Source organism: Heterocephalus glaber, unplaced genomic scaffold, assembly GCF_053883595.1.
Source record: "Heterocephalus glaber isolate CG9 unplaced genomic scaffold, H.glaber_assembly_v1.0 deba00001553, whole genome shotgun sequence".
In the NCBI taxonomy this organism is placed as follows: domain Eukaryota; kingdom Metazoa; phylum Chordata; class Mammalia; order Rodentia; family Bathyergidae; genus Heterocephalus; species Heterocephalus glaber.
This window is the reverse complement of record NW_028258344.1, coordinates 24,699,475-24,727,471: the sequence shown is the minus strand read 5'-3', so window position 1 is coordinate 24,727,471 and position 27,997 is coordinate 24,699,475. Positions and strand designations below refer to the sequence as shown.

Here is a 27,997-nt window from a genome sequence, read left to right as displayed (position 1 = left end):
TATCCTGATAAACAAAGACCAAGAAGTATCAGGCTAACCCAAGGAGTACTTTGGTCAGGGCAGATTGTCCCAGAACCATGAAGCTTCTTGCCGCTCTCTTAGCTCTGTGCTGTGATTGTTAATGTGCTTGCCTGCTAAAGGTCTAAAAGTTCCCACCGCTTTGGTACTTGCTCACCCAGATATTAAGGTTTTAGTAGTTTAATAGAAATGAAACTTTTAATGTGAACATTATAGTGTTAAAGTAATTTATCTAGCAACAATAAATTTTCTCATGCTTATTCATTACACTATTAGCTTACACTCCTTTTTTCTTGAAATGTATGCAGAAAGGTTCATTTTGAAACAGTCACCCAAAATGTCCTCAGAGATTCCATCGACCCCCTGAGAGCCACTCTGTCCAGTGCAGTCACATGTGGCTGTTAAGCACTCAAGATGCGGCTAGTTGGCACTGGGATGCACTCTAAGTTTAGGGTGCCTGCAAGATTCTGAATATGTACGGTGAAAAGGAACAAAAATAGCTCATTAGTAATTTTTATATTTATTTCTCGTTGAAATGATGTTTTAGATATGTTGGACTAAACAAAATGCCTTCTTAAAGTTAATTTCTCTTTCCCCTTTTACCTTTTTAATGTGACTACTGGAAAAATTACATGTGTGTCTTGCATTATCTTTCTGTTGGGCAATGCTACCTTAGAGTCTGAAGAGATCCCACCCTCCCAGGTCAGTGAAAGTGAGAAATAACACCCAGCTCTCACGTCCACACCAGCCAGAGTCCTCTCCTCTTCCCGAGGAGATTGGATCCATCTGGACCCCCCTGTGGCATCATTTTCTATGCCAATCCCCATTGATGAACCAGCTCCTGGGAAGGAGGGGGTGGTGCTGAGAAGAAATATGAGGAGTTCTATGGCTGGGTAGGAAAAAGTGCTCCAAACTCCTAGCCTGAACTCACCTGCCCACACAGGAGGAGTTCTTGATTGGCCTGAAGCTCAGTTGAGCATAAGCTTCCAGGGCACAGAGCTAAATTCAAGCCAAAGCTAAGGTCATTCTTAAGAACAACTACGCCTGAAAGGAGTTTCCATAGTGCAGGTGGGAGCCAACTGCACACCTGGAACACTGCACACTGGCAGATTCAGCCTGAAAACTCACCTCTACGAAGAGGGGCAAGGAGGGCCCACCCCTGTCACTGACACCACTAAGATGAATCACACAGGGACACATTTCCTCAGAAGATAACAGCCAAATGCTAACTGCATGCTTATTAAATGCCAGTATGGGCCTGGCACTAGGTTTCTTTTTATGTATTAAAAGAATACAAGATATAGTCCCTAACCTCAAAGAAATCATAATCTACCAAGGGGTCAAGGCCATTTGTAATATAAAGGTAGTTAAAATCATGCACAGTCCTCCTCTGGCATAGTATTTGGGTATAACCTATGTACATCCTCCTTTATACTCATCTCTAGATTACTTATAATATCTTATAATAGATTACTTATAATATCTAATATAATGTAAGTGCTGTGTAAATAGTCATGCTACTATACTGTTTAGGGAATAAAGACAAGGACAAATGGTTTTATATATTCAGTACAGAAGCAAATGTTATTTTCAAATATTTTTCATCCATGATTGGTTGAATCCACATATTTAGAGCCCCACAGGTACTGAGGGCAGACTGCAGCTTCAGGAAGTAGATGGGGGCAGCCTGTTGTGGGTAAGGGGGCTGAACTCACCCCTCATTAATAGATGTCTTATTCTCTTGTCACTGAGACATAATTTAAAGGAGGAGAGGTTTATTTTGGCTCACAGTTATGGTCCAAGGTCATCTGACTCGCAGGCAGAAATGACATGGCAGAGGGGTCTGGCAGAAGGAGGAGGCTCATGGCATACTGGTCAGGAAGCAAAGAGAGAAGGGAGGAGCCAAAAGGGAGATACACCTTCCAAGTCCTGCCCCCAGTGCCTTCCTCTTCCAACCAGATCCCACCTCCCAGCAGCACGCTCAGCCAGTGAGCTCCTTGGATGCATCCACTGATGAGTGCTGTGCCACACAATCAGTCACCTCCCAAAAACCTCACCTCTGAACACATGAGGTTTGGGGGTGACATTCAAGACCCAAATCATAACAGTCCTTGACCCTTCATATCACTTTCTGTTTGTCCTGCTAAATCCCCAGCCCAGGGACAGTGATTGGAAGAGTTAGGTGCTTAATAAGTATCTGTCCTATGAATTGCAGTTAGAATGGAATCCCTGCATTCCCCTAACTCCCTAGCTGTGTCTCCTGAAGGGCTTACACCCTGGAGAAGATGTCTTTGAACTAGCCAAGTTCCTTCCTTCTGCCTTTCTTTCCTTTCTTAATCTCCTCCCAAGATTTGATTTCTTTCCTGACTCTAAGCCGTGTTCCTCTCACCAGTCTCTTTCTAGAACTTTTTCCCACTCTTCTCCTTTTCCTACCCAAACACAAGTTGCTTTTTCGCTACAGTCATTGTCCATTCCCCTACCATTTTTAATGGTCTAAAATGTGTATTTTATTCGGTGGTTTAAAATAAAATGTTGCTCATGTGTTGGTTTGTGCCCACAGGACCTTGTGAGATCCCTCCAGAGAAGAATTAGAACCCTAAGGTCAAAAGGCTGGTTGTCTACAAGAATGAAGGCATTGATAGAGGGCTGAATAGCCCAGATGCCTTGGGTTGCTAGTCAGCTTGTTCTTTCAAAGAATAAAGAAATCTCTCATTCTTACTTTACCATACACACTTCCCTATTCACATGAGAGGGCTCTGAAGCATATACAGGTTGGGGAGAGGGCTCCATTAGATTCTGCATAAAGCCCACACTTACTAGCAATACAAATGATTCTGTTCTGGGTATAAACCTGGTTATATATTACTTTTGGAAAAGGCATCTCTATATCACACCCTCCCTTTTCTGACAATGCAGAAAACCTCTCTGACATCTGACTGTAATACCAGTATTTCTGAAGATGGAGTATAACATTTGCATAAGCTCTTGCTAGAAGTAGGACTGTTCCTCTGTTTATCAACTATTGCCCCCTTCCAATAAGTACAAGAAGTGCTTGACACGTATTTTTTGCAAAATCTGTATAAACGGTTCAAGGTTCCTATGGTTGGAATTACTTTCATCATAATTGCTGATACAACCCTGCAGGCCTCAGTCAGCCCAAGCACCTCTCACATGCATAACTCTACGCCACTTTCACCTTAGGACAAGGGTGTGCTGGGTGTAGTCTGTTTCTCTGATGACAGCCTTTATCCAAGTTCACTTTAATGCCAGAGTATTTTGAAAGAGTCATTTTCTAACGCCTTGTCCCAGTCCTACTTCCCACCTACCATTTTTAGAGGGTTTTTTTATAACTTGTTTATATAATAGCAAAAGCAGATCACAAAGTCTTTTAGCAGGGCTAATGTTTTCTGTACCACTTTATACTTCCGGCTATTTATGGTATAAACTATATGCAAGCCTCATAAGCAGAACTTTTCAATTAAATGGAAGCAATATTAAGGATTTGCTGTGTTTCAGAATAGCAAGCATCTTGGTTGCTTTGGAAGGCCTGTTTCATGCTTTGAGGCCATTGTGGCCTACCGCAGAGCTATACCACAAAATGTGAATTTAGCAAATCCCAGAACTCTGGCTGGAAGTCACAATTGGCCCCCTATGATTAGAAACAACTTATTCAATTACCTAAGTTCTTCAAGCAGAATGTTAGAAGCACTGGCATGGAGGAAACAGATGTGGAAAGCCCAAATTAAGCACATGTGTGAGAAAGACAACATACTTTCAGAGACAGTATAAACTGCATCCAGGACTACACAACCATTTTCCAGCTTAATACTATTGCCCTTAAAATAGAATCAGTGCTGTTTTATATCATGAAGGACTTCATGGACCAATGAGTGCTTTTGCCGCTATATTCTCATTTCACCACACTAATAATATGGATTTATGATACCTTTTGCCTGGTTTACTCTGTACATTGCATTCAAATACTCTTCTTCCAGGAAGCTTTCTCTGGCCCACTCCTATGACCAGTCTCTGCCACCCAGGGATGGTTTTGGTGCCACCTGCAGCACTGAGTCCTTACCCCTCTCACGGTGCCTTCATTTGTCCACTTGCATGCTTGTTGTCCCTCATTGGATTTGTAAAGTATGAGAAAACACAGGTTCTATCTAGCAGATTCTTATGCTCCCAGACTTAGTATAATATGCAGCATGTCAAAGGTTCTGAATTGAATTGAATTATGGAGGCAAAACCTGAGGTTCAGAATATTTAAACATCTTCCCCAAGGCACTAGAATGTGAACCCATGAGAGTAGAGACTTGGAGTGTCACACTCAGTTCAGTATCTCCACTCTAGAAGAGTGCCTGGCACAGTAGGTTTCAAAAGGTTGGCTGAATGAATAGCATGGGTGAGGGATGGAGCCAGGACATAAACCACCATGTCTGCACTCTTGCAATCTAGCACTCTCTCTGTTAGGTCTAAATCTGTGGAAGGTCATTTAATAACCACCTCTCACATGCATAAGTCCATAGCCACTTTCACACTCACGATCTCTTTGAATCTTGACAACAGCCCAGGAACATGCTTCTTTGAGCTTACATTTCTCCTGAGTAAATACCTAGAAGTATGGAGTAGATACACTTTGTTTAATTTTATAAGGAGCTGTCAAACTGTTTTCCAAAATTATTGTACCATTTTACAATCCTCATCTAGACCTGAGAAAGGCTGAGTTGTGAAAGAGTCTGAATGGTACCAGGAAATTAAATCTGCTTTCCCTTAATAGAAATATATTTAATCAGCTAAGGGTACTTGAGGCAGTTTTGATGTTTTCCTTATCTTCCCAAAGGGCCTACTTGCTCTTGTCTTGTGCACTGTCTTTATAATGTGCTGGATCCTGAGCTCATGTTCCCCTTCTTTTGAACTATGGTATCTTTGTGGTTGTACTCAGATGTGTGGAATTTTTTCATGCTCCTGTATGTTTACTGCTGCTTTAAGATGTGAAAACACTTCTGAAATTACAGAAAGAGGAATGGCAAAGTAATTTTAATGGAGATATTCACAGTAATCCTTCCTGTTGTGATATGCATATTTCCTAGCAAAATTTATTGTGAATTTAATATTCTGTTTGTTACAAGCTTAAGATATAACCCTTACTTAAAACTTTGGTTGAGGTGGGTGGTCAGTCTGTTGGGATGTTGGCCATTGTCAATACACAGTGTTACCCTGGAAGATGTCATCTCCACACATGGTCAAATTTCCCTTAGAGCACTTTTCCAGTGCTGGAACTTAGCTTCATAATTGCCACCTACCCACTAAGCAAAAGCCAAAGAATTTTCTCTTATACCTGGGAATTCCTTGAATTGAAATTTCTCTTTTTATCTTGGCTCTCTTTGAACATAGTAGAAGTAGGGGCAACCATCAAAATATAATGTAACACTGCTTTAAAACACAGTAACTTCAAAAAAAGTGAAATTACTCAGTTTCTGAGTTATGAATGTAGAATTGTGAAAACTTTTATATCAAAGATGATACCAATACTTATAGCAAAACTAAGAAAAATAACGAAATGAAATGCTACCTGGGGACTTAGCTCAGTGGTTCCACTGCCTGCCTCACAAGCGCAAGGTCCTGAGTTCAGTCCCTGGTACCAAAAGAAAAAGAAAAGAAATGTTAGAGGATATTGCAGGAATTGGAGTTAGGTGTCTTCTTAAAACATTTTCACTGTAGACTTATACATTTTAAAAAGTCGATCATTCAAATTGTAACTACTTTTCAAATTGACTGTATACTAAAAGTAGAACTTGTCAGTCCACACAAGTGTCCTTTTGCTTGTTTTATGTAATTTTTATTTCCTTCTGTTTGCCGTTTTTTGTAGCACTGGGAAGTGAACTCAAGATCTTCATACTGAGCTACATCCCTGGCCTATTCTTTCCTTTCATTTCCTTGATTGATTGATTGATTGATTGATTGAAGTACTGGGGATTGAACTCAGGGCCTTTGCATTGAGCTACACCCCCAGTCCTTTTTATTTTTTATTTTATTTTTTTGGTACCAAGGATCGAACTCGGGACCTTGCGCTTGCGAGGCAGACGGCAGAACCACTGAGCTAAATCCTCAGCCCTTAAATTTTTTATTTTGAGATAGGATCTCACTAAGTCACTTAAGTTGCCCTGGCTATGTTTGAACTTGTGATCCTCCTGCCTTAGCTTCCCAGAGTGCTTAATCTTTATTTTTTAATAGCACTTTACTACTATGGGGAATAAGTAAAAATTGAGGAGCTAAAGAGCTTAAAGGATCAATTTAAAAATAAAGATGTATATATTTATTATCTACTTTAAACCATATAATTAGCTACTTGAGCATTTAATATTGGCTAGTTCATGTGTGACTTCTCATCACCTGTGGCCTCTCCAATGTTAAAAGGGATGGTCTTTTAGTTAAGCACAATTATTCTGAGCAGAGATTGCCCTTTTCCGGCTCTGTGCATAAATAAATGTATTTGTGCCAATTGAGTGCATTTGTGAATTGTGATAAAAATGTCATGCACTACATTGCAGCCAGATTAGATCATGACAAATTTAGCAGGGATGACAAGATTTCTTGAGTGGATATTTGAAAATTTCCAAAAGTCCCTAAGCTCTTTGCTCTCATAAATGATTATACTCTGCAACAAGGGAGACTGTATTTAATGATGTGTTGAGCAGTTTGTGGCATATTTCACTTTGTGCTCCCTTCTGATTGAGTTATTCTCCAGTAGCACCTTGGGGAGGGAGATGCATGAACCCCTTCAGAGCCCTGGGATGTAATTCAGTGCTACCTTAATGTTTGTTAGGACTTGTGTCTAGATGCACACCCAAAGTCTCAGTCAGAGGTGGGGCTTTTTTAGAGGTGGCTGAATCTAGAGTGTGTGATTGGCTCATGGTGCAGTGCTAGGATTAAGGGTGCTAGGATTAAAGGTGAGTGATTACTAAATCAGTCCATTGATTGGTTTGGCACCGCCCTAATCCCAATAACCTAGATAAAATATAACAGAGGCAGAAAAAAGCTGTTAAGGTCCCTTGCTTACTTTGCTACCTTCGGCCTACCATGAACTGTATCTCCTCTGTGATGCCTGTCTGCAATGCCACCCTCCCTTGGAGCAAGCCAATTATGGACCGAAACCTCTACAAACTATGAGCTAAATAAACCTTTCCTCCTTTATCTTTGGGTGTCAGGCATTTTGTGTCAGCAATGAGAAAATTCACTAAGACAATCTACAACAGTGCTGCCCAAAAAATAGATTACATATGTAATTTCAAGTGTCAAGTAACTACATCCAAAAAGCTAAAAGACTCATTCTTTATGGCTGAGTAGTACTCCATTTTATTAAAAAACCATATCTTCTTTATCCAGTTTCCAATTGATGGGCACTTGGGCTGTTTCCAATAGCTTTAGCTATTATGAACTGTGCCATTATAAACATGGGTGAACATAAATAAAGTCTATGTAAATAGGGAAGAGTGGAGGGGGTGAAGGGAGCACAGGTAATGGGGAAAAAAATAAGAACCAAGATTCATCATGTAAAGGTACAAGCACCCAATGATAAATGTAAATGTATTGTGTACCTAAAATGTACCAATAAAAGAATTTAAGCAAAAATAAATAAATAAAAGACTAATGTGATACTAAAGCTAAAGTTAATGTGATACTAATTTTAATAATATATTTTATTTAACCCATGTCTGAAATATTACTTCAACCTATAATCAATATTTTAACAATATCAATGATATATTTAGATGCTCTTATAAATAAATTTTTGAAATCTGGTGTTTGTGTGAGGCTATACATCTCATTTCATATTAGTCACATTTCCAATCTAAAAAGATCTCCCTCCCTGTCTTGCTGCCTGGAAGGCACTCACTGGGTTTTGTCACAAAATTTTCTAAGACTTTTTTTCTTCTGAATTTACAGCTATATTTCACCATCTTAAGTCTTAAGATCATTGGAAAAAGAAGTGTTTTTCTTCTCTTTTCTAAATTTGATTTTCTTTTTTAACAGATACATTAAAACATGAAAGTTTTACATATTAAGATACCATGTAAGGTCTGATATAAGTGTACATTATGTAATGTTTAAATCAGTTTAAGTATAATTAATCATTTCTTTCTGGTGAAAACTTTCAAAATCCTCTCATCTAGCTTTCTGAAATATACACTATGCTGTTGTCTGTAGTCACTCCACTGTTCAACAGCACACCAGAGCTGCTTCCTCCTACCTACCTGTTACTTAGTACTCACTAATAAACCTTTCCCCACCTCTCCCTCCCAGCCCTCTTACTCTGCCCAGGCTGTAGTAACCACCGTTCTATGAGAAAAGGCAATTTTTGAAAATTATGAAAATAAGCCTTTCCCAATCATCCATTATATAAAGCATGCTGCTCTCATGTTGTCTGCTTTAATTTAAACAATGATCCCATGAAGTTAGGTACTTGTATCTCTGTTACACATGAGGAAATTAAGACAGAGAGGTTGCATACCCTATTCAAGGTCCTATGAATAGTAAGTGGCAGCATCAGGATTTGAATCCAAGTTTGCTGGGCCTTCTCAGCAAAGGATTGTAACCATAGTCATTCTGATCTGTAGAAGCTCGTCACAGTCTAATGAAACCTCTTTACTTAGATTTAGAGACAAAGTCCAATATATTTTAAGATTTGGTGGACATGGATATTGTGTGTGTCATTTCAGAAGATTCTGCCCTGGTTCAGCAGGTTTGCAACACTGTTGTTAAACGGAAAGTAATATAGAATGTATTTTGAACTTTTGCATGAATACTTAATTTCAAAGTAAAGAACTATAAGCATGGATCAACTCTGGCGGAGAAGATGTGTAGGAGAAGGTAGCATTTGGTCCTTGATAGTTGAGGACCAAATCATGGATATAGTTTAGATAGGCAAGAAAAAAGAGAGCACTGAAGATGGAAGCAAAACTAAACGCCACGGCGGGTGGGGTCAGGGGACAGCTGACTTACCTAGAGTGGAGGTTTATTTGGAAAATATGGGAAGTGATTTTGAATAAACAGATCAGAACCAGATGGTATTGAAACCTGGAAGGCCAAGTGGAGGAACTAGTCACCATAGAAGGTTTTTGAGCAAATTGAAATTAGGGGGAGGTGTATAGAGGATAAGGGAGGAGGAGTAAGCAATGCTCAGGAGAGTATGGAAAGAGTAGACAATTGGAGATATGAAAAAATCTGAAACATATAGAAAAAGTTGAGAAACATGATTGATTAAATATATAAATCCAGTTTTGTGAATAACTTGGCTGAGGACCAGCTCCAAGTGTCAGATAACCATCCACAGATAGTGATAGTGGTAAAAAGACAATGGGAAAATAACTTACTTTGAACATCTGAATCCATAAATTGGGAGTGCACACACAGTCCTGTAATTCCTGTAATATTCTGTAATTCAGCTGGAATACATGGACCACATACTTGCAAAGGCATTTTGACAAACTGTTTATCTTTCTTCTTTGTATTTCAATAGGAAATAAGGTTTTGTCTACAACATATACGTAAAATATTTCTTTTAAAATTATATTGTCATAGTTAGCAATTTGTTTCTTCTAACTTTAATGAAAAGTACCTGGAAGTTTAAGTTGTAGTTTAGATCAATATTATATTAGACATCTGGTTTTTGTTATTCAGAGTCATATTGCTCCAGAGAAAAGATTTTCGTATATATTTGAAATGTTTCTTCCATTCTGCTGATCATTAATAATCTTTTGGTAGAGATCCGGATATAATAGCAAACATCTAGAAAACACTGGGGAATATTTCCAGTGGCTGTAACACCCCTATCATGGGACTTAGTGTCCTCACAACATGGATTCTGGTTTTCCACAGAACTAGAGTCTGTGGTCCTGTAAGAAGCAGTGTCCTAGTTGTCTAGTGACCTAGTCTTGCAGGAATTTGTTTGACAGTCTCTGAAGAAATCATATTTCTGACATTAAGGGTCTTTCATATTCTTGTATGACCAGCTGACTTGTCACAAATAAGGGAATCGGCAGCTTTTCACTACATCATTTTAAAAACACTGATTCCATTACTGTGGGAGTGGTCTGGGAGAAGTGATACCGTCAGACCTTTAGCCAAAACAAAGTTTTTATGTATAAGTGCATATGTGTGTGCATGCACAGGTGGTCTTTTGTTTTCTAAGGTGACTTAATTCTAAATTAGCTAGTAAAACAATATGCTACTTCTTGTAAGGGTCAGGGTTCAGACCAACATTCCCACCAAGAACAATAAAAACTGGGCAAAATATGCTAAACGCAATTAGAGATGTCAGAGGTCTAGAAGGCAGAATGATGGGGAAATATAGAAAATGAAGAAATCAAGAGACAAACCTACCATGTGGGGCCATGTTTCCATTCAGGTGTCAACTAAGAAGCTGAGAAACTTGGCTTTGGACAGCCCCGTTAATTCCAGGCAGGATAAAACACAATGCAGAATCACAGTCTCTCCCACACAGTATGCACATGTAACTGATTTTTATTTAATATTTTAGCCCCTGAAGACATTATTATTGGTATAAACAGGGCTGTTTATTTTTATGATTTTGGAAAAATCCTACCTTAATGTGATATGTGATTTTTTGCCTTAAGTTTCATTCCTGTTTTAGGCCCTGGTAACTAACTTCTGGATCAGCCTTAAACACTATAAAAAGGGGAAATGTACATTATAGCAGTGACTAAAATTCCAATTAACTTAATCCTATGCAGCATTCAACTATTACTGTCTGGTAATTTCATACAGATAGAAAGCAGTGACAGTTGAAATTCATAAAAATGATTTTGAAGTTTTGAAATCCCATCAGTATCTTGTATCTTTTTAATCCTATAGTGTGTTTATGATATGTTGGGGTTAAATACATCATTATGTAATCCAAGGCTTGATAGTGTGTCTATAGCATTGATAATTGTATATTTGAATATGCAAAACCACCATTTTTTGGTTCTGCTTTTATCAACAGGAGTTAATTTGAGATAGATAGATAGTTTTCTGATTCTTTTGTAGAGAGAAACTGTGAATTTTTCTTTTACTAGTTGTTTTTAATTGGCAAATATTTAAAATAATGGAATTTGCCAATAGAAATTTTGGTTAACAAATTCCCTAAATCTTGGTATGGATTGTGAAACAGCAGATGCTGTGCATTTAGAGATGGAATCTGGTTCTTAGTCACAACCAGTAGGGCTATACAGCCATTCTAGCTTCAAATGTCAATTTGGTGGCAGTCTTATAGATTAAATCCATCATATCTTAGACTGGCACTATAGTTTAGATGTTAAACATTGCCCAAGGCCCCTGTGTTAAAGGCTTGGTCCCTAGCATGAGGCTATGTGGAGGGGGACCTCATCACACATCCTTGGGTCATTATATCATGCCCTTGAGGGATACCTTCCCTCTTCCTCTTGGCTTCCTGGACATAAGAGAGCAGCTTTGCTCCACTATGTGCCCCTGCCATAATGTACTCTCTTACCACAGCCCAAAGTAATGGAGCTAACCAGTCATAGACTAGAGCTTCCAAAATTGTGAGTCAAAATAAATCTTTTCTCTTTATAAGTAGATTAGCTCAGGTATTTTGTTATATTGACAGAAAGCTGACTAACACAACTGGCCTCTTTCATTAAAAAAATGGTCAGAGGTGTGCATCACCACTGCTACATGAGATAACAAGATCTGTGCTGGGAGTAGAATTCACAATGCCTCATGTATGCTGGGCAAGTGTTCTACAGCTGCAGAAGAAATGAATTCTGACACATCACCAAAAACCTAGAAGAATTCTTGAGTAAGCAGATGGATTGGAAATTGGAAGGGAGTGCTCAGAGCACAGCCACGAGTGCCGCAGGAGCAGGAAGGTGTCCTGGAGGACCTGGATGAAGACAAATTCTTTGAAAGCTTCCAGCTTCTGCAGATCAGTGTGGAATGGGAGCGCTAAGAAGGAGATACTCTCCCGACAGGTAGTGCACAAAAAATGCACAAAAGTGAACCAACAAAACCTGACATGGTGCTCAAAAAATGTAGGCACTAGGGAAACAGAGTTGCAACACGGAAGAGCAAAAGAAAGCAAGAAAAAGAAAGAAGAAAAGCTAACCATGCAGAGAATCCAGGCACCTCCATGCAGCACAGTGAATTTCTAGAAGCCTTAACCAAAGAGAAACTTTTGGAGGCCAAGTACTCAGGACCAAGACTGTGCATTGATCTGAGTATGACCCACCACACGTCAAACAAATGAGTAGGCTGGCTGGACAGATCCAAAGGTTGTATGGTTCAAACAGAAAAGCTCACAGGCCCATTTGGCCTTGCCTCACTGGATTCAGAACTGACATTCCACTCATGGATTTTCTAGACATAAAAGAAGAAGGCTGCAGGGGCCGGGGATTTAGCGCAGTGGTTCCGGAGCCTGCCTCGAAAGCACAAGGACCCTAGTTCGATCCCTGGCACCAAAAAACAAAAAAAACAAAAAAACAAAAAAAGACAAAAAAGAAGGCTGCCTTAGTTTTTTTCCTCTGGGTACCCTTTGACTCAGAACATGTTCTTGAAGATGTTGATCTAAACAAAGCTTACATCCTTGATGGACTTGTGGATGAAAGCATTCAGAAGGTGAGATTTCACCCTCACAGAGTGTTTGGGAACACTGTCAAGACAGCCTGCTTGCCAATCCAGGAAAACATGGTCAGATGCCAGAACTATCATTCAGAGATATTGGCCATCAGTTAGGAATATCCTGCCACTTTGAGATTCACAACTGGCCTGAAGCTTGGAAGAAAGGAGTTTCTCCAGGAAAAAGCTGTTCTTAAGAATTCTGTGGAATGATGGAATGATAGGCAGTCTGAGGTTGCAACTGCAGGAGGTGAAGTACCTGAGGTGTCCCAGCCAGAGAACAGAGCAGTGGCACACAACTTGCCTTAACTTGAGGTCTTGGATCTTCAAACTGCTAGTGACAGGGTCCACATTTTATACTTTTGTGTTGCCCACAGTGCTGGCTTACAGGAAGTGCCTGTTTAATGTTAAAGTGAGGGGGAGTAATGTAACAAGGACTTAGCCCTAAAACTACATGGCTTTGGATGTGTTCATCTTTTGTCTACTTACCTCTGTTTGTAAAAGACCTAGTTTTACAGATTGTTTAAAAGATTAAATAATTATCGTGTCAAAAAAGGTCAAATGAATTTGTTTTGTTTTTCTTCAAATATAAGAGCCTTTTAAATAAGTTTTTGTTTTTTTTTTTGAGACAGGGTCATACTATGTAGTTCAGGCTGGGATTGGACTCATTATGTAGCCAAGGCTGGCCTGGAACTCTCAGTGATCCTCCTGCCTCAGCCTCCTGAGTCCTGAGATTACAGGTGTGCGTCACATCAGTTCTAGATTTCAAATTATATGATCCTATTTACTTCTTCCAAATTTAATCAAAATCTGAGCAATGAGACATCCACATCACATCTTTCATTTCCTAATTTGTGACAAATTTGACTCATGTTCAAGTGATTTCCTTTTCATTATAGAGATTAACTTCTCCAGAGTGTAAACCACCAGCTTCATTATGCCAGGGCAAACGTTAAGAACTAATGTTGTTCACAAAGATGTAGAGTTTTTTTAATTTTTCTTTTTAAATTTTTTAATTTTTATTAGTATGTGTTTGCAGTACATAATGATCACGTTCGCTGTAGGGAATTGGTACATGTATATAACACATCTCAATTCTTTTTCCCCCTTCTCTCCACCCACCTTTTATTTTGCCAGCATCAGATTCATTTATTTATAAGTCCTTATAAAGTTGACTATCATATATACAGATTAGTAACCCGAGTAATAGGCAAAAAAACATATAAAACATGTAAGACAATTATACTAAATCAAGGTACACTTTTAGATACATTGTCCATGCTGGACCACAATAATTTTTTTCTCTCTTTCTTTTTCTTTTATCTGTCTCTTATTTTCCCCTTTAATTATCTATTGAGTTTTTCATGTAAGAGAAACCATATGATGGTTAAGCTTGTGGTGTCTGATTTACTTAACTTAACATTATGATCTCAAGGTGCATCCATTTTCCTACAGATGACTGAAGTTTATCTTTCTTTATGGCAGAGTAGTACTCCACTGTGTATAAATACCACATTTTCTTTATCCATTCATTTGTTGATGGACATATATCTGTTTCCAAGATTTAGCTATTATGAATTGTGCTGCTATAAACTTGGGTATGTATACACCATTGTAGTATGTCTTTAACTCTTTTGAGAAGATACCTAGAAGGAGAAAAGCTGGGTCAAATGGAATTTCTATGTTTAGTTTTTTGAGAAATCACCATACTGATTTCCATAGGGGTTGCAACCACTTTACACTCCCACCAACACTCCCCACAGCCTCACCAGCATTTGTTATTGCTTGATTTCTTGGTGACAGCCATTCTTTCTGTAGTGAGAGGGAATCTCAGTGTGGTTTTAATCAAAGATATAGTTTTAAAAGGAGAAAAAGAAGATGTGCCCACATTTTGAAAAAAAATCTAATCTCTTTCTCTAAAAAATATTACTGACAATTATTACACTTTATTACACAGGACCACAATTAATAAAATCCACAAGTATTTGTGAAGGTTGCCAAAGCAATATAACATAATTTAGATACAGCCATGGGGTGTACAAATAATATTTTCTGAATCCATATGTGTTTCTCCTTTTAAGTATAAGAGAAGAAATGGTTTCACAGGAATTACATTTTAAAATCTACTTCCTTGCCATGTCACTGAAGTTTAAAGTTCTTAGTACCACAATAGTATTTCCCCAAGTGTATTCTGTTTCTGGCATCTTATGGCACAGATTTTAGTGTAGTTCATATCAAGCTGCCCAGTTTAATAAGTATTAGAACTAGATGCATAATTTTATAGATTGAGAGCAAGCACACATAAGAGGCACACATATAGGTGATTCTCAATGATAAAGCTAATCAGAAATTTGATCCTGGCTCCAAGAGGTTCCTGTAGCAATCAGCTTCTATTCTCCATGGGTGAGATTTTATTATATCTAATCAGCCTAGCTTTCACTTATGGAGGATAGATTCTGTGTCCATTTGGAATCCCCCAGAGCTTTAACTGCAATTCTGATCATCAGGGCTACAGTTCAGTTACCTGCCAACCAGACTGCACTTCCTCAGCCAGCAGCCAGTCAGTGTTGGAACCAAAATGCTTGAGAAAGCGGGTTGGGGATAAAATGAGTTTCTGTGGGAAATCTTTACAAAAAGTCCACAGAAATACAGTGAACCAGGATTACTGTGTGTGATTCAAAAGAGGATGCCAGGCTCCTGACATGGCAGACAAGGTCCCCATCCTGAGCTGCCATGCCCTCTATTTATTGAGCTCCTCCTGTATACCAGGCATTGGGTTCAGAACTGCTCATTATATCACTTGGACCTCTTGCTGAGACTGTGAGGAATGTGTTATCACCCGTTTGCCTGAAGCCACCAAGCTTGCACCTGAAGCCTTCTGATCCCTCACCCATTTTGCCATATTCTTCCTTTTTAGTACTTTTCAGCCCACCTTCTCTGTCTACTCTCTCTCTCTTTCTCTTCAGCCTGTCCATCGTCATCTTGTCAATTTTTCTTCCCATCCTTTCTTTCCTTCTCGTCATTAACTTTTCTTTTCTCCAAAACCCTGGTTCAAGTGGTTTGACAAAGGTATCTGAGGAGTTGGGAGACACAGTGATGAAAACTGTAGGTACACTCCATTCCCCCCTCGTGTTTCCTTAAATATGTTCACAAAGGTGATGTCTGTTCATAAGAAGGAAAAAAGAAAAAAAACCAACCTTTAGTGACTGCCTCCTGTTGCCAGCCCCTGTGGTGGCTGCTATATTTCTATGTTCCCATTGACTTTACTTTTCGCTGTGTTCCTTTGACATTCCCATGTCACAGATGAGGAAGCTGGGACTCGGGAAGCTGTCCACGGTTATAAAGGAGGAGTAGGAGCCATAATTTAAACCCAGATCTGTTGACTCAAAAATCTTTGCATGTTTTACCATAGCGTGATGCTTCAGAAATAACAGCCCTGACTGCAAGCCCCAGACTTCCCAGTTACTCTGTGCCTTTCAACAAGTTACTCTACTTCTTTGGTTGTCATTTATAAAGTCAGGATAATGACAGCTAAAACATGGGTAGTCATGATACTAAATGATTGTTTCATGCACAATGCCGTAGTTCACAGCCAACTGGTCTCCCTTACTCCCTTTATGAAATGGAGTGTCTAAGGAGGTAAGAAACATCAGGCACAGGCTGGGGATTTAGCTCAGTGGTTTCGCTGCCTGCTGCACAAGCACAAGGACCCAAGTTCTATCCTCGTTACCAAAAAAGAAAGAAAGAAACACCAGGCACAGAAGCTGTCCCAGCTTTGATTGTTTATGGGTTTTTGGGTCAAAACAGTCCTTTCCTATATTTTATTTTGAGTTATTAAACAGTGTCATGCATCCTTTAGAGCTGGTCCACAGCCATGTGGCCCGTACAACAATGTAGCACAGTGATCAACAGTTTTGGCTAAGAAACAGAGGCAAATGGGTTCTGCCAATAGCTGCTGTCTGACGTTGGGCAAACGACCTACCTCTTTGGCCCTCAGTTTCCGTATATGTACATGTGTGGAGGTGGCAATGCCTATTTTGCACGGTTGTAATACAGGTTAAATTAAATAATATATGTAAAACAATTGGCCTAGCTCCTAGCATAAAACAAGAGTTAAATAAATGATATTATTAGTATTATGTAACGTTCTTGCTGTGGTTACTTTCGTACTTTTGAACTGAAAAAACACAGACAGAGACTATCTCATAGTATTATAATTCGACCCTGCTTTTAAAGAATGCTGGTTGCCTTTATACTTTGGTAAGTGCTTTTATGGGTGACTTATTTACTGATAAGCTGTTTTTCTTTTGCACGGGAGCTGATAGTAAGGCAGGCAATGTGTTATGTATCCCAGGACGCCCTTGAATAAAATGCCATTTCCTCAGGAACAGCTAGAAATACCGATGCTAATTTTTCCCATGCTCAGGAAAAGCAAGAGCGCTCCTGCTGCAGTGGGCTGGAAGGAGCTCTCCAGAAACATTATGTCATCCTAATTTGCACTGCCAAGGGATGAGCTCATCGGGGCGGGGTCTCACGGGGCTGCAGCTGTGCCAGTTCCTCACTTGTGAGCTGTGTGTCCTCCAAGCTCGCCTCTCCCTCGCTACCCCCTCCACCCACCCCCTGCCTGCCTGTGCCAAACAGGAGGCACGGCATGATGAATTATTTAAAACCCAAAGCAAACTCCTGCAAAATATAACCAGGCATCAGAAGGCATTAAAAAAAAAAAGGCAAACTGCATTTTGGTCATTTTGTATTACAGTATTAACAAAAAATAAAAAAACAGTTGCAGAACTGCTGTTGTCAATGGAAAGCGACTTCTGTTGGTTCTCTGTGCTTCTCCTTCTTTGTCTGAGCGCAGTAGCTTTCCCCTCTTCCTCGTAAATAACAGCTTGATCTGTAACTGAACCGGTGCTGGGACTGAGCTGATCACAGGTCTGACTCTGAGCCACATAGCTGTGGCAAGGGAGAAATATGTGAGCAATTTTCTACATTCTTTTCTTTACAGTATGTATTATGAATATCTTTATTTATACTCTTGTCATTTTACCTAGCAGTGTTGGTAGTGATTGAAGTCAGGCAGCTTGAGTCTGGATCCCAACATAGATATATGTACTATTTTTATGACATTTGTAAGAATTGGATCATCTCCCCAACCCTTAGCTTGTCTGTCTGTAAAATGGGGATGATATTCAAGCCTTGGTCAAAAGATTATTGCAGACATTAAATGGATATTATGTAGCAATTATTTAGTTCACAGAATGTCCTCAATAAATGATTGATCATTAATAAGAAACTGTTCAACTGCTTTAATAACTTTTATAGAATGTGTGTGTGTGTGTGTGTGTGTGTGTGTGTGTTTTACCATGAATTGAAGGGAGGATGTAAAAGCACCATATGATGTGTTTTCAGGGAAATTATTCACTCATGAAAAAAGCTTTTGTTTTACTTTTTATTATGGAAATTTTCAAGCATATACTGAATAACATACTGAAACCCCATATACCCCATCAACCCACTTCAACGGTTGAAGTGGGTGGGCTTCAACTTCAACAGTTGACAACAGTTTGGTAACTTTGTTTCATCTACTCCTCACTCTTCTTTTAAAAGGGGGAATATTTTCAGAACAAATCCCAGATATTATATCAGCATATCCATAATTCTTGAGTGTATCCTTTAAAAAAAATTTTATTTTGAACTTAACCACAGTTATTATGACACCCTACAATATTAAAGTAGTTCCTCATCATCCAATGTCCATTCCGTGATTAGTGTCCCCAGTTGCTCAAAAATGTCTTTTTACAACTTTTTTTTTAAAATCACAGAAAATACTCTTCGGTGCTTAAATTTTTTATAAAAGGAATTTTGGAACATAAATGTGAATTCTTGCCTTTTAAAGCTGAATTTTAAATTGATTTTAAAAACAAAGTAATATTTATGAGGTAGGAAAAGACAAAATTGCTAATTTGTTTTTATTATTGTTAATCTGAATGATTTGTTTAAAATTAAGAGGTTTTGTACTGGTTAGGGTAATGAATACATAATAAATATGTATTAATTTTTTAGCCATTAATTTTATATCTGTGATTCAGATGGCCAGTATTTTGATGTGTTCTTTTTTTAAATATCACTTTAAAACTATTTAAATCAATGCATAGTGTATAAACAAGATCATAATTTATTGATTTATTTCCTGCTGTAGATATTCATTAGCTTGTTTTACATAAATTTAATGCTTATAAATCATCTGCACTGGAAATTTGTTTAGGAAATAATTTTAATCTTCAGTATTGCCAATAATTGTGCTTAAGTGTGAACATTTAATTTAAATTTTACAAAAGACATCTTTTTCCATTGAAGAGCAACCTCTGTGACTCCAGATGTGTTTAGAACTCATACAGTTAATATTAACAGTAAGACTCCAGGGAGGCATGAGTTAGGTCCATAAAAATGTATATGTGCACTCTATTTTTCATGGAAGATACTGTTTCTGTTTCATCACTGAATGTAAGTTTGAAAGATGACATCATATCCTTCTGTGACAAATCAAGGTCATTCAGAAACTTGTGTTAAGGGCATCTGATTACTTTCCTTACAGTAAGTACCTCCCTTAACTTCCCTTTTCCCCAACCCCCATACACGTAAGACTTCAGCCACCTTGGACAACTTGCCATTCTCTTTGTTTTCTTGGCCCTATCTTGCTCCCAAGGTAGTCCACACACTTAAGGATGCTGAATTTAATAAATAAAAATATAGTACTAAAGTTTGAATTTCCCATAAACAGTGATTATAAATTTTTAATATATGTCCAAAATATTGTATGGAATGTACTTAGACAAAATTTTTTTTGTTATTTATCTGAAATTCAAATTTATCTGGGGGTCCTAGGTTTTATCTGGTAGTTCTAACCTAAAGAAACCCTTCAAAAGCTGACTTTCCCAGGAAGCCATCCCAGGACACCCCCCTCCACCCTGCTACCACGGCACTGTGCTTCTGAAACCTCTCATAAAATACATAAGCACTCAACGTTTCAGAGTTAGTGAAACGTGTGTCTGTATACCACTTTGTAATGCAAACAGCATGTCTTATTCCTAGAATCCTGGAATTTTAGCATTTGCACTGGGGTGAAGGGGTGGGGAGTGTCTAAAAGTAGACACAGAGCAGATGCAGATCGTGAAAGGCTTTATCGACCATACTTAGAAATGTGAATGTAAATGAGAAACCATGAAGGGCAGTTGGAAATGTTTCCGAATTGGCATGGCATGCTCCCACACGGCTTCGGAAGTGACTGCTCATGTGGCATTGTGGAGTAAATGGGTGGGGACCAGTGAAGAAGTTATTTGGGAGGAAGTACCCAGCAGTGTGTTGAAAAATGAGAATGGGACGAGGGATATTAGGGTTATTGCTAAGGTAAAATCAGTAGAACTTTATATTCATTGGATGAAGGTAAAGATGTGGAATGAGACCTAGATGACTCCTTGGTTTCTGGCTTGTATGACTGCTTAATGAAGGTTTCACTAATAGCAGGCAGGAATAAGTTTTAGAGGGTCTGGAATGGAGAGCTATTTGGGGGAATCATCAGTGAGTATTGAGAGTTAAAAGCAGGATAATAGATGAAGCTAACCAGGGGGGCACAGAGATTTAAAATAGAGAGGGGTCTGAGATGTGCTATTTTGCAGATAATCCATTTTCCTAAGTAAACTGAGGGAAAAGCACGTGGTTGGATCACCTCAACTCAGCATCAGCTTGTAAAAGGAATAATGAGTCATTAACATGACCTTGCTCTTCTCCATCCAGAATTGATTTTATCTGATTTATTACTGACACCATCTTTGACTCCCATTTCTGGCTACATCCAATATATTTCTCCTAGCTTTATTAAGGACTAAATAAATACAGCGGGTAAACTTGGAGTTTCAGGGAAGAGAAAAAAATTACAAAAATTCCAGTATCATCAGATAAATATTGATGATGCCATATTATTAAAAAGTAATTCCTTCTAAGAATCTTCGAAGCAGCACCATTTTAATGTACTTGCTGAATGATAACTCAGGAGGCTTGGAATGGTTCTAGAATATAAAAACTGATGAGAATCCGTATGTGAGCCACTACCAAATATCATTTCACTCATTAATAACCAATGATGAGAAGGGGCTTTTGAATGCTACAACATTCAGTACAGTATTTGTTAACCAACCAGCGTTTGTCCTTCCAATGCCTAAACAAACCCTCCATGAGAATTTAGAAAACAACGTACCCTTTCACACATTTTTAAGTTTACCTGATAGGTCTGAATGTTGCAAAGGATATAATATTGATATTTTTATTTTTAAAAATTATAGCATCACCTTTAAAACAGCAGAATCTAAATACCAAAGAGATTGAATATCCACCATCATCACTTTTTAACTGACATAAATTTTATTTTTCATTTCAATTCATTTTCTTTCTTTTTTTCTTTTTTTTTGGTACAGTGGATCGAACTTGGGTCCTTGCACTTGTGCAGCAGGCGGCGAAACCACTGAGCTAAATTCCCGGCCCAAAAATAACAGCAGTATTTCTAGGTTAGAAAGTTGTTTTTTGTTGTTGTTTTTTTTTTGGTACCGGGGATCGAACTCGGGACCTTGCGCTTCCGCGGCAGGCGCCGGAACCACTAACCTAAATCCCCGGCCCCATCAATTCATTTTCTATTCCACCTTCTCCACAGAACTTTATCCTAATATATTTATTTTTCTGTTAATCACTGTATCGTACTTCTCTAAAACAAAATATATTTATAAATTTAAATATTTTGCATTTTTGACCATATGATTCTGACTACTGAACAGTTTTTCCAAGTATGAGTACTAGTTATACATAGTGATTAACCCACTATGTATTCATTAAAAATTTGATAAGTCAATATAAAAATTATCTTAGATTAAAAGGCTTTAAAAAATTCATTTATCTATGGGTAAATACTGGAATGAGTCATTCTTCAGCATCAATTTTGTTTCTGTTTTTTAATGGGAGTACTAAAAAGAAAGAAAAACTTGTACATATAGCCAAGTAGATGGGAATGGAAGGTATTTGATTATATCACTATCAGTCATTTATTTCAATTGCTTCCAAGAAAGATACATGCCAAATATCACATAGTACTAGATTATCAAGTGCTACTTCTAACATTCTAACTTGTAAGGTTTTCCTTCAATTTTTGTGTAGCCAAAGATTGGAAACTATTTAAATTGCAAAAGAATCATCTTTATCCAGTGTTTAGGGCCATTCACTTCTTACAACACCAACACTGATTTTTTCTAATTACTCCTTGGTCGCCACTCTGAAGGTCTTGCCATCGGAGGTGACTCACAGAAGGATGGATGAAAGGTTGCCTTTTTTTTTCAAGTGGGAGAGGGTGGTTTGGAGATGTAGACAGAGAACTCACGTGTTCCAGGAGTGATATATTCTCAAATCAAGTGTAGGAGACGAACGCTGTAGAAAGTGTACTTATAAGTTAAGCAATATAAAAATGAATTATTTCTTTACAAACTAAGTTCATTGCTTTGAAAAAGGCAAGTTGCTTTAAAAATTGATTACAGGGTGCTGCATACACTGCAAAAGATGAAAAATTGTTCAAATGCTAAGGATTATGCACTTTGGCTTGGTAAATGACTTAGTTCTTATTTCACTTTAAATCACATCTAAATATTTTACACAATTCATAATTTATGCAATGATTTGCATTATTGAGAGGTTATCATGTGCCAGGACCTGTCCTAGCTAATTTGCTTGTATTCATTATTTATTCCTCACAACAGCTCCCATGAAGGAACTAGTTTTTCATTCCCATTTTATAGATGATGGAATTCAGATACAAAAAAAGCAACTTGCTCAAGATCATGTATCTTCTTAATTGGTAAACTCAAGAGCTTGGCCTAGATTATTTGCATTTAGAGTTAAAAATAAAATACAGCATTCTGCCAATTTCCTTCTTTATAAAGCTTTTTTGATTAACTGGCCAACTGATTAAACTGTGCAAATGGGTTAAGAGTTTTTCCACTGGGCGATAGTGTTAAACAATAATGATAGTTATAGAAACCACAAGCAGGAAATAATATAGACATCTTTCAGTCTCCAAAAACCGCTTAGTCGGTTTAGCATAATAAATCATTTTATGCATGTTGAAAATTGATATTAAAAAGTTTTAAGCAAATCCAAACAAGTTTTTAACTGATTAAAATTTTTAACCAAATGATGTAATTCTCATTACATCTTCGGAAAACAATTTTCAGAATACCTTCAGGCACATCAAGGAGTATGGTAACAATGTAAATATCAATATACTTTAATTAAACTGCTTTGCAACTTCTAATGCAGAACATCTGTGACCAATTATATCCTCTTCCACCAAACTTCCACTTCTTCCAGTTTCCTGCTTCTGTTTACCATGTCTATGACATTCAAACCATGAGCGTCTGCATATTTTCTTTCTCTTTTATATGATGGAATCTCAAGCTCCCTTCTCTATTTCCTGAACGTTGTCATAACATTCCAAAATAAATGTATCCAGATCTAACATTCAAACTGCACATCTCTATCCGAGCATCTACTGCAGGCCAGCTCTGTGTTCCGCCCTGCAGGCAGAGCAGTGAGCACAGAGGAGAGGTTCCTCCTTTGCACACCTTGAGGTCTAGAGGAGGGTGCAAGCAGCAGTATGGTGTGCTAAGTGAGATAAGAAGGGTGGTAGCCACACAAGGCAGATGAGACCCTAGAAATTGTGCTACTCTGTGGGCCTCGCTGCCCCATGGGAAAACCAGCCTTAGTGCTCTAAGTCCCTGACCTCAGCCTAGTTGGCTGAATGATTCACTAACTCCCATGTTGACTGGCCGAGTGAGTGGCATTGATGAGATTAACCAGAGGGGCCTTGCTGGTTAACCTTCTAAATGGCTTTGGCTGACTACAGGGTTTTGGTCCCAGCTTTTGAGTTTTTCTTCACAGACGAGAAAGTTTGTCCTGATATTTCCCCCTTTAACCATCAAGGAAATGAGAGGAGCTTTCTGTTAATTTTCTGTCCCCTGCACTCCCCATGACTTTGACAATTCTTGCTGCTGATTTGCTGCTGCTGGGCTGAAAAAGACAAAGACTAGGTAGCATGAGATTGATCCCTGTCCTTACCCAGACACTTAACCTACTCCATAGTGAATAATGAACTAGAATATTCTGCACCAGTATAGGGAGTGGTTCATATAGGAAAGACACAATAGAAACTACTGCCCTAACTAGTCACCTCACACATTAGCATTACTTATGCACAAACATTTATGAAAAGAAAGTTCAGAAGTTCTCTTATAATCTGCATGACCTCAGCTGGGAAACTTTGAGAAAAGTACTGACTTCCAGTGCAGGTGGGCACAGGAGCATAAATCTCTGTACAAGGGAGCCTGCCAGCCTGGACCAAGGCTGATATCCAAGGAATCACAGCCAGGTGATTAGGAAACAAGAATCACTGCTGGGAGGCAATGCGGTCCTGGGAAATGTATGGATTTGACACTGAATTTAAAGCTGGGTTTCACCATTTAATAGCTATGTGACCTTGGCCAAATTAACATCTTTAAAGCTCTTCAATTTTCTCATGGTGTTATTGTGAGGATGAAAGGAGACGTGTAGAATATGCAGACCAATGACTGCATTCCATGAATCTTAGTTCTTTCCATTTCATGTAAGTGAAATGATTTTCTAAGGTCCTCCCAGTTGGTTATGTGGAAACCAATAACAGGGCTGGAAGGCCAATCCAGCTGGAAGGCTGGAGTGTGCTCATGTGCTCAGTAACTTGCTATGCTAACTGCAAGTGACCTGACTACCAACCCTCAACTCCTAACACATTTCCTAAAAACAGTGACAAATACCCACATTAAACATCAATGAATTAGCTGAAAAAGTGAAAAGAAAGAAAATGCCTCCAAAGAAGATATGTGGGTATAAGAAGCCCTTCTGAGTATGAATAAAAAACCCCAAGTCTACTATTGTTATTTGCAAAGATGAATGTTAGCTCCTTTGTCCTAGCTCCTTAAAGCTTTGTGATAATTGACCTATGTCACATTTGAAAACAGTAACCCTGACATTATTGGCCTAGTAACTAATTGTTATTTGTGTGGCAATCCGTAGTTATTGTTACTTTGGTCTTTCCTGGAAGCAGTTCAGGAAGCTTGTCATATTGTTTTGCTCCCACCACATGGAACATATGCGGTAGTCTGATTATAATTAAGATGTCACTAACTAATGACTTCCGTTGATGTTAACCCACAGAAAATTGTTATGCAGTTAAAACTATCAAAATGTATAGCATGCTTATTCTAGGCAAGAAGTAGACCAAGTCACTAAGGAACACAAAGATGAAGACAGTGAGTTTAAAGTTGGTGATGAGGATCAGTCTTGTACATGGAAAACTAAAAAACTGTACAAAAATTGTATCAATTAGCTGTTGACCCAATAATGCCAAATTGCAAACCACACCAAACTCAATGGATTAAAACAAGGGTTACATATTCTCATTCATATGTAGGCCCACAGGAGTCGGTTGATCTGAACTGGACTTGCCGGGGGTGGCCTTCAAACTGTAAACTGGGTTCAGATTTGCTCCCCACAGCTGTCACCCGCCTTGGAACAGCAAGCTAGCCAGGGTGTGTTCATATCAAATAATGGCAAAAGTTCAAGAGGGGCAAACAGAAACCTGCTGTGCCCTTTGAAGCCCAGAGACAAAATGGGCACACCATTGTGTCTGCCCAGTTTCACTGGCTGAAGCAAATTCCATAGCCAACACCAGCAACATTCTGGTAGAGAAAATGCTCTACCTTTAGAGGGAGGAACTACATTGTCAGCTAATAAAGGTCATGGACAGAGAAGAGCAGGGTACCGGAAAGAATGATGCAAACTATCACAATAAAATAATACAAGTTCAAAGTGCTGGGAGGCACTATATAGAGATTAATTCTGTATGTCATCTGATGGGAGGATCACTTGTTTCTGGAAGATGTGATATTTGAGATAACCCTGAAGAATTTTAATAATCCAAGCTGATGGTTTGCACATTCCAGACAGAGTAAGCACCATAAAGAAAATCCTAAACAATATTTGTATAAGGTGATGAAAAATCACCTGAAGCCCTAGAGGTAAGGATCGTTGGAAGATGAAAACAAAGACCAGAAAGGCACATGTTAGCGGTTCTTAAACATTTTAAGTTCACTTGAGAATTTGTTGAATGTGCTGAGACTTTATTTGAGAATAAAATAAACATATGCAGTGCTTAAATGTTTACATGCAAGTTAAGCCCTGTAGATATATGAGAAGACCATGCTGGGTTGAAATCAGCTCATGGATACTTTTGAATGCCTGCCAAGGGGTTTAGCCTTCATTCAGCAAATAATGTGGAGATATCAAAGACTCCTGGTTTCAGGATGGAGAAATAAGATGAGAGCTAAATTGTACCAAGACTGTGTAGGAGACAGTTTGAAGAATTGGTTAAAAATTGTGGCCAAAAAGAAAGAAGACAAAAACTAGAGTTACACAGAGGGCTCACCAACAGTAATAATTCCAACAAGAGGAGGGTAGCTAGGAAAGGGATATGAAAAGCAAGCAATGGATAGGAAAGAATCTTGAGAAACAGAATCCAAATAACCGAGAGTTCAGACTGGCAAGGAGAAAGAGGGTGGGTGTAGAGGTTTTGTGTACATTCTCTGTCAAATCTTACAGTGCCCTAAGAAGCAGATATTATAATTTCCACTGATAGTTGAGAAAATTGAATTACAGAGTAAGTAGCAAAACAGAATTCTAACCTAAGTTTGCAAGCTGCACAGTCTCTGTTCCACTTCATCCCACTGCTGAAGTACAAGCTTCCAAAGTGCAGTTCTGGTTTTCCATTGCATCATCAGTGCCTGGCACAAACTTGCACATAGTAGGAACCAATGAGCAGTTACAGAAGAACTAATTAAATAAGTGATACTGTGCAAGTGAGTGTTTTGACAGAGCTGAATCCCATCACCGAATGAAAAATAATAACCCTGCTTATATGCGGCAACTATAGAGTGATGGGTGGACTATAGTTAGAAGTTTCACACATAGATTTTCTACTTAAACCTTTCCCTGCCAAGAAGACTTTCCATTAGCTAAAAGTGTCAGGGAGCCTTTAAATACTGGAGTTATTTAAAGAGTACATACTGTCTTTGCAATTCAGAAATGAAAGTGTGATAAAGTTTAAGCAGTGTTTTAATTGGCCTTTCTTAGTTTTCCCTGAGGCAGATAAACCAAGCCAGCAGAGGAAGCTGACGGTGAGTAGCAGTAGCAGCAAGTAACAAATCTCGCTGAGCGACAATTAGCTATTGTTCCTGACAGTGTGTGCCTTCCATGTAGAATGTAATATAAAGCTCCTTCAGTAGATTAAGACTGATGAATATTGTAATCCCGGTTTGAATAGGCTCTCTAGTTCTTGTTTTCAGATTTTAAGAACAAGCATGCAATCCTAAGGAACAGAGACTAATGCCAAAAAATGTACCTTTTTTTGCTTGAAATTGCTACGTTATGAACAAAAGCAAGTTAATGACTCAAAACATATAAGTGGAAGTTTCCTGGACATGCAGTTAGACATTTGTCCAAAAATTCTTACCGTGGATCAGGACCTGACACCATAAGCTTCCAGTGCACTGTCAGTATCACTTGGTTTTAAAGAAGGGCCATGCTCTTGAATGTTTGGCTGCAGATGCTAGCAGCCCGAAAGAGGTTAAAGGACTCAGATGAACTAATATTCCCTTTATGAGTTGTTAATTTCTTTTTAAGTGATCTAATGTGCTTTGACCTAGCAAGAGGAAGAAATACTTTAGAAAGCAGGTGGGCAGAAGGAGATTTATCCTATTAGTGTTGGAGAGAATCCAAAAGATTCTTGACTGTAAGCACCAAGGTCTTTGAAATTAAACTCACACAATTACAAGATGTCAGTCAGGTGACCTGCTTTAATACTCCTCTCTTCAGTGTTTATGATGAAGAATAAAAGAAATTAGATGAAGTCAAGAGCGCCCTTCCAAAGAGGTCAGTAGAACAGGAGCCCCCAGGCTTGTCATGAGAAGCTGTTCATCTCCAAATCACACTTAGTAGTTCTTAACCCAACTGCTTATCAGAGACTCCTGGAAAGTTTTCAAAATGTCAGTGTCCCAGCTGTAACCCAGAGACTCTGATTTAGTTAGTCTGGGTGGAGGTAGGCATTTATACAATTGTTTGAAGTTGTCCGAGGAGTTTAATCTACAGGAAGGTTTGAAGAATGTAGGGTTAGACCAATCATACAAGCAAGACTCTGGATGGTAGAGTTGGGGAACCTCTG

At 38.6% G+C, this 27,997-nt stretch overlaps 1 protein-coding gene and 1 pseudogene across 2 annotated transcripts in view; both read left to right on the top strand.

Annotated features, from left to right (window-relative positions):
• The window catches only part of Znf704 (zinc finger protein 704), a 207,893-nt gene that overhangs the window by 86,988 nt on the left and 92,908 nt on the right, over positions 1-27,997 (top strand). The gene's annotated exons all lie outside the window — the stretch shown is intronic.
• On the top strand, positions 4-12,619 carry LOC147824168 (tRNA methyltransferase 10 homolog B pseudogene; annotated as a pseudogene). The gene has a single exon (XR_015442757.1). The product of XR_015442757.1 is annotated as a tRNA methyltransferase 10 homolog B pseudogene (transcript).